Source organism: Impatiens glandulifera, chromosome 5 (genome assembly GCF_907164915.1).
Source record: "Impatiens glandulifera chromosome 5, dImpGla2.1, whole genome shotgun sequence".
Lineage (NCBI taxonomy): Eukaryota > Viridiplantae > Streptophyta > Magnoliopsida > Ericales > Balsaminaceae > Impatiens > Impatiens glandulifera.
This window is the reverse complement of record NC_061866.1, coordinates 34,064,465-34,079,814: the sequence shown is the minus strand read 5'-3', so window position 1 is coordinate 34,079,814 and position 15,350 is coordinate 34,064,465.

Genomic DNA, 15,350 nt, shown 5'->3' with positions numbered 1-15,350 from the left:
TATATTGTTTAATAATATTAAAATAATGTTTTGGATTTTTATATTCAAAATAATTTAAAGAAGGAATTAAAACCTAATTAAGAGTTAATTATTGTGATAATTAAATCCTAATTAAGGAAATTATTCAAAATTCCAAAAATAATTTTAGGATAAAATATTATATTTATTTTACTAAAATTAAACAAAAGAAGAGGTTAAAAATATTTAATTGTTGTGATTTAATCATGAATTATGTTTAATTTATGACTTAAAGTAATTAAATAAAATATTCTAAAATTTTCTAAAATACCAAAAATAAATAAATTATGATCATAGTTTTTATTATGATTCAAGAAATAATTTGTGTGAAATTTTTGGTGAAGAAATGAATTTAAAAGAGATTAAAAATTGTTTTTAATAATCTTTTAAAGTAAAATAAAATTTGATAATCCAATATAGTAGAAGTTATTTTTAATCATTGCAGTAGGATTCTGGACCATTAGATGAGCGCCCAGACTTCATCCAATAGCCTAGAACGCACCACACACCCGCTACAATGAAACCCGCGCGCACTCGCACGCACCGGATCAACTAACATGATAGATTAGTCCCGTTAGTCAATACCGCTAACCGCGGACACTGTTAGCCAGAACGACGTCGTTTCAAGCGACTTCTTCGCTAGGACGCAAGGCTCGCCGGAATCGCGACCTCGCCGGCGTGATCCTTCTAAAAGCTCTAGTTCATGCTACGGGCATCCTTATCGCTTCAAATTTTTGCCATGACCCCCCCTCGTCAGTGCCTATGTTCCCCCCTTATCGTGCCATAGATAAGGCTATCATGATTTAGCGACAAGATCGGAGAAAGGAAAATCTGACTTCAATTACCCCTCCCCGACCTCCTTAAAGGCATTACAAATACTTCCGCACCCTTCCACTACCAAATCATCAAACAATCATCGAATAATCACCCAATATCATCGTTTGAATCAAATCTTTGAAGATTTCGGTGAACTAGTTTTAGTCAAAACATGTTCCGACGATCCAAGTCTCGATCCAGACCTTTGAATAGCCGTCAACACACCAAGAGTGTTCTCTCGCTGTTGTGCTTCCATATCATTTGTATCATAATCTGTGATTGTAAAATTTGTTTTTTTAAAATTTTATTGTTTAATTGGATTTGATATATTCTTGAGCTTGATTGTGTCATTTCTTTGTTGAGAATCATTATACATATCTTGTATGAGCTTTCTGTTGAAAGGAATCATATCAAATCAGCCTGAATCAAAAATTTTAAAAAATTAAATTTGAAAATAAGATTTTTTAAATCTCATGTTCTTGAGTTTAATCCGATTTTTTTGGTTCAATTAGTTGCTATACATGTTTATTAACATGTTAGAATGAATCCCAAACAACTGAAATTTTTAAATTTAAGTTTAAAAATTAAAATTTTGAAATTTCGTGTTCTTGCTTTTAGTTTGGATTTGTTTATCTAATTAGTTTCTATATATGTTTGTTAACATATTATGATGAATTCCAATCAACTGTTTCATCACCTTGAGCATGTTTGATCAAATCTTATTTTTGAATTTTGTTGGATTTTGATTCAATCTTCAAAATCTGTTTTTAATGATGTTATGATGTTCTTGTTTTGGTTGTCTTCAACTATATTAATCATTTCAAAACTAATGGAACAAAAATTCGACCTTGAAACGGCTTAATTTAAAATATCCCAAAATTTGACCTAGAAATAATGTATTAAAATTAATCTAAAGACTTCGAAATCGTGATTTATGTTAGGGCTTTTGTTCTTCATGATTATATGAACTTACTGTAGCTTAAGGATCATGATCTCATGATGCAAATCAAAAGTTATGGACTTCTAAAATTTGAACCAAAATAAGAACACACGGTCCTAAGGTTTTAGCCTAGGACCGGTGATCATTGGTCTTATTCTTCAACACAGACCGAGAAAACGGACCCTAGGTCAAAACCCAAGACTGAGAAAAGGCACCTAGGACCGAGAATCCCAAGACTGAGTTTTTTGACCCAAGATTAGTGTTCTTTAGCTAGGACTGAGCACTTCATTTAGTCTAGGACTGATGTTTCTAACCCTAGGACCGATCCCTCACTTAACCTAGGACCAAATTTTCTAACCCTAGGACCGAGCCCTCATTTGATCTAGAACCAGTAAACTTGACCCTAACCCTAGACCTAGGACCAATATTTCTAACCCTAAGACTGAGCTTTATTTTAACTTAAGACCAATGTTTCTACCCTAGGACTGAGCCCTCACTTAGCCTAGGACCCTAGACCTAGGACCGATAGCTACCTAACCCTAGGACCGAACACCTAGACTAGTAGACTTGACTTGAGACCGAGCCTTCCCAGTCTTCAACCGAGCCACTCGAGTTTGGAACCAAACCTCCCGAGCCCAAACCGAGCTCTCCGGTCCCCTGACCCATGCGACCGAGCCTTGGTCCAGACCACCCCGGTCTTGACCGAGCCCAACCAAACCTAGATCGTCCAAACCGAACCCAAACCATGGGACTCTAGTCTTAAGGCCAGTTTGGTTCTACTTTTCAAAATCCAAACTTATTTTTGTAATTTCGGAACCCGAACATATTTTCAAATAAACTCAAAATGTCAGAAAATGATATTTTTATATTTTCGGGATGTTTCCTAAACCAATGTCTTGGATAAGGCCCAGCTTGTAATTTATTTTTAAATTCTAACATTCTCCTATGATATTTCTAGGTTTTGTTAAATTTGAATACCAACACAATAGGTACACACCCCTTTTAAATAATTTTGTAAAATTATTTAAAGCCATCCTTGCTTAGGACCCCTAAACTACTAATTAAAGATAATAAATATTATAATTAAATTTATAAAAGCCAGACTTTGTTTATTTTAGTAGAATTTTTGAAAACCGTCCTTAGTCGGGCGCGGAGGACATAGCGCGAAAGCCCTTTCCCGAGCGTAAACAAACAACAAACCACAATTTTTCTGAAACTCTGGTCTAAATATGTATATACACATATCATTTGATTGATTTTCATAAAATCTCTTGGCGACACTAATTTTCAAATAAATAATCTTTTAATTTGGTTATATTTGATTAATTTAAGTCGGGTTCAGGTTAAATTGTTATTTAGCCTCCCAGATTATTTAAAATTTAAACAAAAGATTAATTATTTTTACATAATTAATTTCTTACCGCTCCTGATATTTTCAAAATTTTTTAAAAGCTAAATGTTTCATTTTAGAAGAAGCCTGACACGCAAATCAAGGTTGTAACGCATCAAACCTCGAGCCTCCCCGCGATAGTCCCTTGATATTGCCACGAGTCTCTCGATGCGTGCTAATCTATACAACTGGACAACGATCATGGGGGTTACAATCACCAATCTTTTTTGCCTATGTGCAAATATGTTAGCTCCCAAGTATTGTTCTTCTTATTTATTCAATTTTAGCATCCATAACTTTTCTCCATCTCGAATTCTTTAGAACTTCCTTGAATCAAATTGAATGACTTTCAAACAAACTTGATAACCCACAAAATCTTCTTATGATGAATTCCACTTGTGTTCATAATCTTGCATCAACATTGGAGCTCTTCTTGTTGTTCTCATAATGGGCTCACTTTCATCCTGTTTTGTAACACTATTTACAACAATTTCAGGGTTGAAATCAATAATTTTAGGACCGAAATTGCGTATAACTTCATCATGCTCTTCGTTATCTAACAAAGCATCAACATATTTTCTATTTTGCTTTTCATCCCAATCTCACCCTACACCTTCATCAAACTTCACATCCCTACTAATTATTATATTTCTTGAAATTAAGTCATATAACTTATAAGTCTTTGATTCTTCACTAACACCCAACATTACACATTTCAAACTCTTATCATCAAGCTCAATTATTTTATTCTCAACTATAACATAAGAAAGAACCAAATACATTAAAGTTTTCAGCATATGGTTTAAATCCACTCCATGTTTCCTCAGGAGTAATATCATCCGAGACTAGAGCTGGACATCTATTCAAAATACACAACCAATTTCACAGTTTTAGGATAGAAAGTGTTTGAGACCTTCCTATTTAAAAGCATAGACCTTACCATATTCATAATGGTCTGATTCTTTCTCTTGGCAATGCTATTTTGTTGGGGAGTGTAGATGGATATTAACTACATCTTTATACATTCTTCCATGTAGTATTTGATAATTTATTTGATGTGAATTCTCCTCCACTGTTAGTACGAAGATGTTTCAGAACTAAGCTAATAGCCTTTTCAATATAGTTTCTAAAGATTTTGAAAACCCCCCAAAAGCTTCTAATTTTTCCGTAAAAAAATAAACTCATATTTTTTTTTACTAAAATCAACAATGAAAGTAATTAAATATCTTTTATTTCTATTTGATGTTGGATTGAGAGGTTCACATTGTTGCATTACTCCCGACCGTTACAACTGTTACAAAGGAATGGAAAGTTTGCAATAACGTGTAAACGGAAGATCTGCATTAATGAGAAAATAAAAGATTTGTAATAATGAGGAAAACGAAAGATTTGCAATAAATTTGATTAAATTAGAAAATTAGGAGTTTTTTCTTTTTAGTATAAATAAAATGTATGCTGCTCTGAATTAGATAAGAAAATAAGAGAGAGAGAGTAACTCTTGTAATTTCTTTTAAGATATTAAAGATTTTATAGAAAATTTCTCGAAGTCTTGTGAGTGATTCTCTTCCTATGCCAACATTTCGTATTAAAGCATCATGTGAATGACAAAAATCATCCTGTGTGATCAAATGTCAGAGGATGCAGGATCATCAGGGGCGCAAAAAAACAATGACATATTCCACTATTCGTAGCTAAAACACACGCACTTCATCAGTTGGGTGATTCGTGTACATGCTATGATGGAGGACCAAGGAGTGTGGGAGGCAGTCGAGTCAGCAGAAGGCTCATAGATTGATTCCCAAATAAATAAGAAGACAATGTTGCATCTTCTACAAGCACTTCCGAAAGATCTTATCATGTAGGTGGCAAATAAGAAGACGATGAAGGAAATGTGGGATTGTCTTAAGACGAGGTTTGTCAGCGCAGACCGTGTGAAGAATGCACGATTGCAGACATTGAAGAGTGAGTTCGATAGGATGCATATGATCGATAGTGAGTCGCTTGATCAATATATTAGTCGACTCACATCCATATCGATCAGGTAATCGATCCTTGGAAAAACACTAAATGATGGTGTACTAGTAAATAAGCTCTTCGACACCGTTCCATAAAGGTTTATCGGTGTGGTAGCCGAAATCGAGTAGTTTTACAACCTCGAGACGTTACCATGAGGAAGTAGTTGGAAGACTGAAGGCCTTCTAGGAACGCACACGCAAGAAAAGAACAAGCACTATAGGAAACGAAGGACAAGTGCTACTCATTAAAGAGAAGTGGAAGACATATTTGAAAAAGGATGAGGAAAATCGTTGAACTAGTGGAAAATGGATTCCACAGATAGTGGGACCCGTGGACAAGGAGGTAGAACCCAAGGCAAAGGCCAAAGGAGAGGAGGCCGAAGAGCACCGTCTCAAAAAGACAAAGTAGGTGGTTCGGGTGGTTGAGGAGCTCCTCGAGACAAAAAAGTCACATTCGGTATTTTAATTGCAACGAGATTTGACATTATTCAACACAATGTCAAGTAAAGAAGAACATGTCATCACACCTTACCCACGCGGACAATGTCGAACCAACATTGCTTGTAGCAATCTCGGAGGAGATTCTACTAATTAATGTAGTCATGCTGAATGAAATGAAGTTGACTTCAGAAATTCGAGAAGCTAAGAACGGTGAGACATTAAGAGATGTTTAGTTCTTGGACAACGACGCCAACGATGACATGACTGACGATAAAGAGAAGTTCTTTGAACTAGGCGAGGTAGTCCTTAGGAAGGTGAAGTTTGTTAGGATTTGTATCTCCCAAATCCGACCTGCTTGAAACAATTTGTAAAAAACACAAGAAAGAAGAACACAAGAAGACACAAATTTATAGTGGTTTACTCAAATTAAGCTACGTCCACTTCAGCCGCTACCAGATTTCACTATGAAGAAGAATAATGAATACAAAGTTTTTTCCTCACACTTTATCTCTCTAAAATTATATCTCATTTCTGTAAACCTTTAATAATCACATATTTATAGGGTAAACATTCAGGTAATAAACCTAAATAACTCTTCGTTAGGCCCAAGCCCAAAACTAAATAAAAACCCAATAAACTCTAATAAACAATGTAGAGTTTATTATAAGTGTATGCTCCATCACTCAACAATCTCCCACTTGGAGACTAACTTCATCATCTCATGATCGGTAGCGGCTTTCCATCCGGTGTGTTAACGAAGAAGACCAACTGAAGTTGCACACAACTCCAGTTTCTCATTTTTCACAGCTTTTGTCAACATATCAGCTACATTCTCACTCCCGGGAATATTCTCAAGAGCTAATACTCCATCTTCTAAAGCTGACCAGGATGAAATGATAACAAACCTGTATATACTTCGTCCTTCCATGATAAACATGATTCTTTGCCAAATGAATGGCACTCTAACTGTCGCATCACAACACACTTCCCTCGTAGTCTTGACCCAATTCTCACAAAAAGGGTTGTAACTACATCATCTTCTTAGCATCCTCTATTACAACAACATACTCTGCCTCACAACTAGAAAGAGAAACAATCTTCTACAATTTTGAAACCCAACTGATTGCAGTACCTCCTAGAGTATAAATGTACCCTATTGTGCTCTTCCTACTATCAACATCACCACCATTGTCAGCATCAACATATCCTTCCAAACCCATATTAGACTTTCGAAAATACAAAGTGAGACCCATACTTCCTCTTAAGTATCGTAATATCCACTTTACTGATTCCCAATATTGTCTACCCGAGTTGCTCATGAACCTGCTAATAACTCCCACTGTATGTGTTATTTCTGGTCTTGTGCAAACCATCGCATACATAATACAACCAATGAGAAAAGCATACAGAACAGTGGTCATGTAATTTTTCTCCTCCTCTGTTGAAGGCGATTGATCTTTAAATAGTCTGAAGTGACTAGCTAAGGAGGTAGTAACTGGTTTTGCATCATACAAGTTAAAGCCTGCCTAGAACTTTCTTCACATATTCTTCTTGTGAAAGCTTGAGAACTTCTTCATCCCTGAAAATTCTCATCCCAAGGATTTGTTTTGTAGCACCCAAATCCTTCATTGCAAAATTTTTAGACAACTCTTTCTTGAGCTTGTTAATCTCATACAAGCTTGCTCTAACAATCAACATGTCATCAACGTAGAGTAGCAGAATAATGTACGATTTATCAAACCTTTTGATATAACAACAATGATCAGCTTCACAACTCAAAAAATTGTTACTTTTGATGAAGTTATCGAACTTTTTGTACCATTGCCTTGGAGCATGTTTCAAATCATACAGACTTTTCTGAAGCTTACACACAAGCTCATGTTTTCCTTTGATTTCAAATCCTTCTGGTTGTCGCATGTAAATCTCTTCATCCAAATCACCATGAAGAAAAGAAGTTTTAACATCCATTTGTTGAAGATGAAGGTCTTCTTTCATAACCAAACTCAAAATAATTATGATTGTCATCATTTTAACTACTGGAGAGAAGATCTCATTATAGTCAATACTTTCTTTCTGTTGAAATCATTTCACAACCAACCTTGCCTTGTACCTCATGGTTTTATCATGTTCTTCTTTTATCCTGAAGATCCATTTGTTGTGAAGTGCTTTCTTTCCCTTTTGTAGTTTAGTGAGCTCCCAAGTATGATTCAACGTCAAAGAGTCCATCTCATCTTTCATCGCAGACTCCCACTTAACTAATTCATCAGATTGTATTACTTCCTCATAGCATTTAGGTTCACCTCTATCTGTCAACAAGATATAGTTTAGAGATGGAGACCACCTCTCAACTAGTTTTCGATTCCTTGACGATTTTCTCAACTGTATAACCGGTGTTTGCTGATTTACCTCTGGGTCAACGTTCTCAACAATTTCATCTTCAACAACACATTGTTCTTCTTCGACAGTCGGTATATATATCTAGCCGAAAATTCTCTCAAATCGACTGTACTAGTCTCTTCCAACTTGGAATCACCATTTGATGTCTTCCCAACACAATATTTGTAGAGAACCTGTTCATTGAAGATTTAATTTCTGCTACGAATGATCTTCCGATTTTGATTATCCTAGAAACGATAACCAAACTCGATATCACCATAACCAATGAAAAAAATATTTATTAGACTTTAGATCAAGCTTGCTTCTATCACATTAATTAATATGAACATATGATAAACAACTAATCACTTTCAAATAAGAAAGTTTTACCTTTTTATTGCTCCATGCTTCTTTAGGAATTCTAGATTCAAGAGGAACAGAGGGTCCCCTGTTTATCAAATAGACAACAATATTAATAGCTTCTGCCCAAAAGGTTTTAGGCAGCCCTGCATGCAATCTCATTCTTCTAGCACACTCGTTCAATGTTCGATTCATTCGTTCAACTACTCCATTCTCTTAAGGCGTTCGGAGAACAGTTTTCACCATACTGATCCCAATCACAACACAATACTCTTTGAAATCTGAATTAATACATTCACCTCCGTTGTCGGATCTCAAACTTTTAATTTTCTGATTTGTTTCATTTTCAACCAAATCCTTCAATTTCTTTAAAATAACAAAACTTCAGACTTGTGCTTCATAAAATATACACATACTGTTAGGATCGGGGACGCCCTTGGAGGACCGGGTGTGTTTCCGGTTTCAGGAAGGGTGTCCGCTTACAACACACAACACTCTTTTGGTGATAGTCCGGTTAAAGACTAAAACCGTTCTCAGCACTGCACAATCTGTCACAGACTCTTGAACCGGGTTCAAGGGCGGAAATGTCTGTTTCAGGTTGAAGCAACGAATGTGACTTTTAGATGATGTTTTAGAAGGAGTAGGTTTTATGGATATGAGTGACCGGTTTTAGGAGTATGATTGGTTTGAGGTTTGGGTTAAGTAAACAAGAAATGAAAGCAAGGGAAAGAACACGAGACAAGAATTTGTTTATGGATGTTCGGAGCAAACCCTCCTACGTCACCCCTTCTTCTCAGGTTATGAGAAGGATCTCCACTAACTCTTTAGAGTTACAACAACACTTCCGGTCGAGCCCAACTTCGCTACTCGCCGGTTACACCAAACTCACTCTTTGATGTAATACAACAACACAACACAACAACACACAAAGAACTTCCGGTTTTAGACACACCGGTTTTTCAGTATAGAACTTTATCTCTCTAGAATTTAATGCTTTATGACTTTCAGAACTTATGATGCTCACAACTACAACTGCCGAACTGCATTGAATGAAGACGATCCGTCTTCCTTTTATAGCTGAAAGTAGCCAACGGTTACTTTCTTCTCTCTCTTGCAGATTGGTCGATCATTATCACGCCTGTTTGCAGAAAGATTGCTTGCACGCTTCAACTTCCTCAACACCTGGCATTCATGCAGGTGACTCTGATCATAGGATGACATAGCCGGTTTTCAGATTGAAACACGTGTTGAACATCCACTTCCGGTTGTCAGCATCGGATCAACAAAGCATCATTGCTTTCCTCGCATGCTTCTGATCGGATCTGATCTTCTTTTATTCTTTCAAGACACGTTTCTTCCGTCATGATACGTCACTCTTGTAATTTGAATCTTCTGACTTTTATTCTGAGCCATCCGGTTTTTGTGCTTTGTGCTGTATCATCCGGTTGGAGAGTATAATCTTTCTTCTTCGTTAACTGGTCGCTTGAGAAAGTAAAACCGGTTCCTCTGATCTTTAACTTGATCACTTGAAGCTGGTTTCTTTGAAGTATAGTAGCAACCGGTTTTTGATGCCCCAACCGGTTCATACGGTTTTGATTTGTATCTGCACATGAAAATTACCAACTGTTTAGTTTGTCTGGCCGGTTCCAAAATTAATCTACTTAATTTTTCTATCAATTTCTCCCTTTTTGATTATTTAGAATAAATATTCAAAAATTGTAATGTATGGCCGGTTTTGAGAAAATTAACTTACTTAATTTTTCTATCAATTTCTCCCTTTTTGATTATTTAGAATAAATATTCAAAACTTGTAATGTATGGCCGGTTTTAAAAACATGAGTTTGATTGTTTTGAAAGAGATATGTTTGAAAAAAATCATGAGTTTGATTGTTTTGAAAGAGATATGTTTGAAAAAAAATTGGAAAGAGTAAATTCACCAAGTTCTGAAACATAATAAAACATAATTGTTCAAAGTAAATAGAGAAAGAGATTTAGGGCTTGGATGATCCCCCCTTGTGTGGCTCCTTTTCCAGCTCCTTCTACAACCGTCTTCTTTCTTCTTCTTGCCTTGCTCTGTGTTCTCTATCACGTCTTTCGGCATCAATTAGCACACCGGCCCATACACTTGAGTGACCGGTGCCCTTATTCTTGAGATTGAAGTTGGCACAAACTGGCTTTGGTGGTGGAGGTGGTGGAGCATTTGGAGGTCTGAAGCTTGGAGTTGCGGTGGATTCTCCGGTTGTCCTTCTCTTCCGTTGATTGAGTTCCTCCGGGTCTTCTTCTTCTTCCTCATCAAGCGGTTGCGCATTTACCACGACCGGTAAGGCTGTTTTCTGTTCTGCCCGTTTCATCACGTTCTTAACTGCACTTCGCTTCTTCTTGTTCCTTGTATTCATGGAGTGGGACGGTTGAGCCAGTGGAAGTTCCTGGACGTTGGCCTGCTCTTCCTCGTTGCATTGTTGGGCAAGCGCATAGTCTTTATCTTCAATCTCCTTCTGTAACCGTTCCCTTTCTATCTCTTCCTCTTGCAGTTTCTTTGCGGTTTCAGCATCCTTTTCGATTTGCGTTTGGGTTGTGCTGACTTGAACCTTGGACATTTCCCCGATTTGAATAGCCATTGCCTGCAGCATGTCAACTAATGGAGCGGTTGCGGCTTTGACGGACTCGGCAATCATGGTTTTTACTGTTGTCTGCATGGTCGTGTCCATCATGGTTTGTAGAGAGTTTGACAGTTTATCTTCAGCCACTGCAATTCTTTCGTCGGTTACGGCTTTAAAATTTCCAAGGCATGAGTCAACTGTTTCAGCCATCGCTTGCTTGATTTGATCTATTTCCAAAGCTTTGACCGGTTGAGAGGCTTCTTGTTCCAAGTTTTCAGAGGTTCCGGATGTCTCACCACTTATAAAGAATGGCTTACTTTGATATAACTCGGCATTGTTGAGTTGACGTTGGCAACCTTTCCTCCATTGCATGTCAAGACGATCAAGATTTCGCACAAGCTGTTCTCGTACCCCAAGAAATCGTTCGGCCATCCTCATTTCAATCGGGTTTAGCGTCTTTCCTTGGGTTTCTTGAAAAGCATTCTCAACTGCCTGTAACCGAGCATTTTCAAGGATTACCGGAGCTTTGCTAAACGCCGGTTGGATTAGGTTGGTGTTAGCTAGGTTAAGTGCCCTTTCTTCCAGCTTGATGAGCTTGTCCCACTGTTTGTTGCCACTTAAACCTGGAACCATGTCGGATAACTTGGTTTCGCATCGGAGCTTCACCCACAAGATGTATGGCGCTAGCGCATCACTTGCACCTTTGTTCATGTCTTGAATGAGTTCCTTGAAGATCTCATTTTCTTGCTCTATGGTGTATGGAATCTCGTCCCCGGTTAAGGCTTCATGTTGAGGATTGGTTTGCAGCGTGCTTGTTCCGGTTTCCGTTGTTTCTTCAATGAGAATGCCTTTGCCTTTGTTTACCTTAGTGGAACCTTCAGGTGTTGAGGCTGGTTGGTTTTCTGAGACCATCTTCCCTCCTGCGGAACCGGAAGGTTCCTGGTCTTCATAATTTCCCTCCTGAGCCGGAGGTGCAATTTCTGTTGTGTTGGCCGTCTCATCAACCGGTTGTGCTTCATTCTGATCAGGTATTTCAACCTGATTGTCTGGCTTCCGACGACTTGAAACATCGTCCTCTTCGGTTTCCTTTGTGATCTCTTGGACCACATTATTGATTGCTTCTGAGGTATTCAAGCCCACATCGGCCAATACCTCTCCAACTCGTTTACTCGGTGACTTGGAGTTTTCAGAGTGAATGGTTACCTCTGCTTCCTCCTTGGAAACTGACTTGTTCTCCTTGCTCCCCGAAGATTCGGTTTGCTTTGGAGAATGGGATGGAATGGGAACGAGAATGACGGTGTTGAGTGGGATGGGCTGAAATACATCTGCGGTTCTTTCCGGTGGATTGTCCGAGGAAAGCGTTTTCTCGGAGTCCGCCGGTTTCTTTGAGCTCTTCTTCGCAGCTACCTTCTTTCTCCTCTTTGGTTCTGGTGGAACTTCTGCTTCAACCGCTTTTCTTGACGGTTTCTTCTGTCTGGTTTCTTCTTCAACCGGAGCCGAGGAACTTGCTCCTTTGGATGATTTTGTTTTTGAGGATTTAGGTTTAAGTGTCTTCTCCGTTTTTTCGATCATTGATTCAGAGTCAAGAATGTTGGAGATCGGAAGCGGTATGCCTTCACTTAGTTCCACTTTGAGGAACTCAAGAATTTTGACGATTTGCATAGCATAGGCCTGCACCCGGCCATCTTTCTTTATCACCATTTGGCAGAATTCTTCGTAGATGACGTACCCCCAGTCCACTTTGTCGCCGCGAACAATAGCCAGCAACATTCTAAGTTTAAGTTTTGTGAGGTTGTCGAAGTTACCTCCCCTTCCTTGGATTGATTTGGCGATGACGGTCACTAACCATCTATATTCCGGTTTGAGCTTGATCTTCCGGCTGTTGTGGATCACCAGATCCTGACCTGAGAAAGATACCACCAACCGGGCAACATTTGATTCTGCCTCGGTTAAGTCAATCTTTAGGTCCGAACCTGTGTTGGGCAGACCAAGAGCTTCCGCAAAAATCTCTTCGGTGATGAGAACGTCCTTCTCGTTAACAGTCGCCGAGATCTTCCTCTACGACAGCGTCGCCGTCGCCAGGAACTCCGTCACCGCCGCCGGATGGATGACGAACGGACCAGAAAGGAACTTTTCCAACCCAGATTCCCGTAGAAGTTGAAGAACAGCCTTGTTCTTGTCGTCAGCATGCTCGTCAATATCCGCGAAATCTACTTGTAACATCCATTGGAATGGAGCTTTGCCTAGATCCATGATAGTTTTGAAGAAAGAGGATGAAGAACGATGATGATCGAAGAGAGAAAAAGCCTTTTGAAGTTCTGGAAATCTTAGAGAGAGAAAGCACATGTGTCGAGTGGGCTGATTTGAACTTATATAGATGGCGGTTTCGAACAGTTTGAAGATGAACCGTCAATTTGATGCTTTTGGCGCCAACTTTCCCTCCAAAAGTTACTGCCGTAACTTTCGGCGGTAAAAGCGGGATTTCAGTGGGAGGTAAATTTTGAGAGGTAAAACTATGGGCGGTTAAAATTTTCAAACTTTCATCTTTGCTCGAAGGTCCGGTTTCACTTGTCGACTTGCTAACCGGAAGTTTTAGGTTAACTTTAACATTTTTGTATGAGTTTGAGAAATCCAAAAGAAGTACTATGAATGAAAACCGGAGACTTTTAAGGATTGAAATATTTCATTAATAAAGGAAAATGATTAACATTGGGGCGGTTCTGGTCGTACAGCAAAATGACCAGAAACCGGAGAAAGGAAAAGAAAGTAAGTAAATTATTCTGTGAACCATCCTCCTTCCATCCTCATTTCATACCACTTCTCCATGGTATTTTGAGGAAACCGTTCCTCAATTCTTGACACACATCTATAGATCATTTCTATGGTGATGGTGTTGAATGGTCCAACCGGAACACCGGTTCCAAGGTTGCGACGCTTGGACATAAGAAACCGGGTGATTTGAGGAGCATAGCTGATCTTTCCTCTTTTACCGGTCATAAGCTGCTTCAGCTTGTTGAAAAGATAGGACGCCCAGTTGATGGCGGAGTCACGGATGATGGCTATCATAATATCGAATGCCTCCCGGCTGTAGTTCTGGTTGGGCATTCGGCCCATGATAGACATTTGGACCAAATCGTGGAAGACTTGGTAGTGAGGAGCGAGATTTTCTTTCTTCCCAAAGTCCTTGATAGGAGTGTAGGAGGAGGAGAAGATCTTGAAGAAAGTTTCCTTAGCCGGTAAATACGGCGTCGGAAAATCAGAGAAACCTTCCGTTGGAAGGTGAAAGAAGGTGGCGAATTCCTCCTCAGTGAATTGGAGGAACTGACCGTCGATGATGGTGCGAATGCTGCCATCATCCAAAATATGACCGTTGTTGTAGAATTCACACACCTCCTCCACGAGGATGGTGTCTGAACCCTTGAGAAAGCCTTGCAATCCAGAATCTATGATATGCTGAAAGATGCATTCATAGTAGGCGCTATGCTTGATATCTTCAAAATCAATGATAAGAGTGTTTCTTAGCTCGGCAGACATGGTGATGAGTAGTGAAGAGGATTTTGAGAGGGTTCTTGAGCTTTCGAGTTTTAGAGAGAAGGGTGCTTGGAGGCGTGTTTTGAAAATGAACGACATCATCCCTTTTTATAGCCTGGAATGAATGAGAGCATTTAATGAGAGGATTTGAAAAATCTAGCCGTTTATGCTTAGTCATTAATGTTTTTGTGATTTTCCAAGAGAATAAAGACATGTCTTGTCAAATCAAGTCAGGCATGCTTTTTGATAATGAGAATTTGTGTTTCCAAGAGTGATTTGATGTGACGCATTGAATATTTTAGATTTTGACTTGGAAAGGAAAGAAATCTGATTCATTAATTGGAGTACGAAACCGGTAGTACAACAAAAGTACCGGTTTTGTGGAAAGAGATAAAAGAAGGAAGAAGGAACAGGTTAGACATTTGATGACTCAGCCGCTTGAGCATTTGATGCCTCAGCCGCTTGAATTCTTCTGGCTTTGACAGCTTCCCACCGGTCGATCATCTCTTGTACTCTTTCCTTGGTGAGCACATGCCTTGGGTGAAGAGTGGCGAAGGGTCCGGAGTGGATGTCCAGACTTGCACAGAAACCGCTCAACTGAGGAGCGTAGTCGGTTTTGTTGGAGAGAAGCATCTTCTTCAGGCTACTGAAGATGATCCAGGACCAGTTGACCGATGTCCCAACCGTTACGGCGATCATCATCTCGAAGACCCTTTGGGTGTAGTAGTAACTTTTCTCTCTGCACAAGACAGATTTTCCCAGAATCTCGCAGAGAAGCTGGTACTTGTGAGAAAGTTGACTCTTAGCACCCCAGGGTTTAACCGGGATGTCAGATCCTGAGAACCGACGACACATCTCTTCCA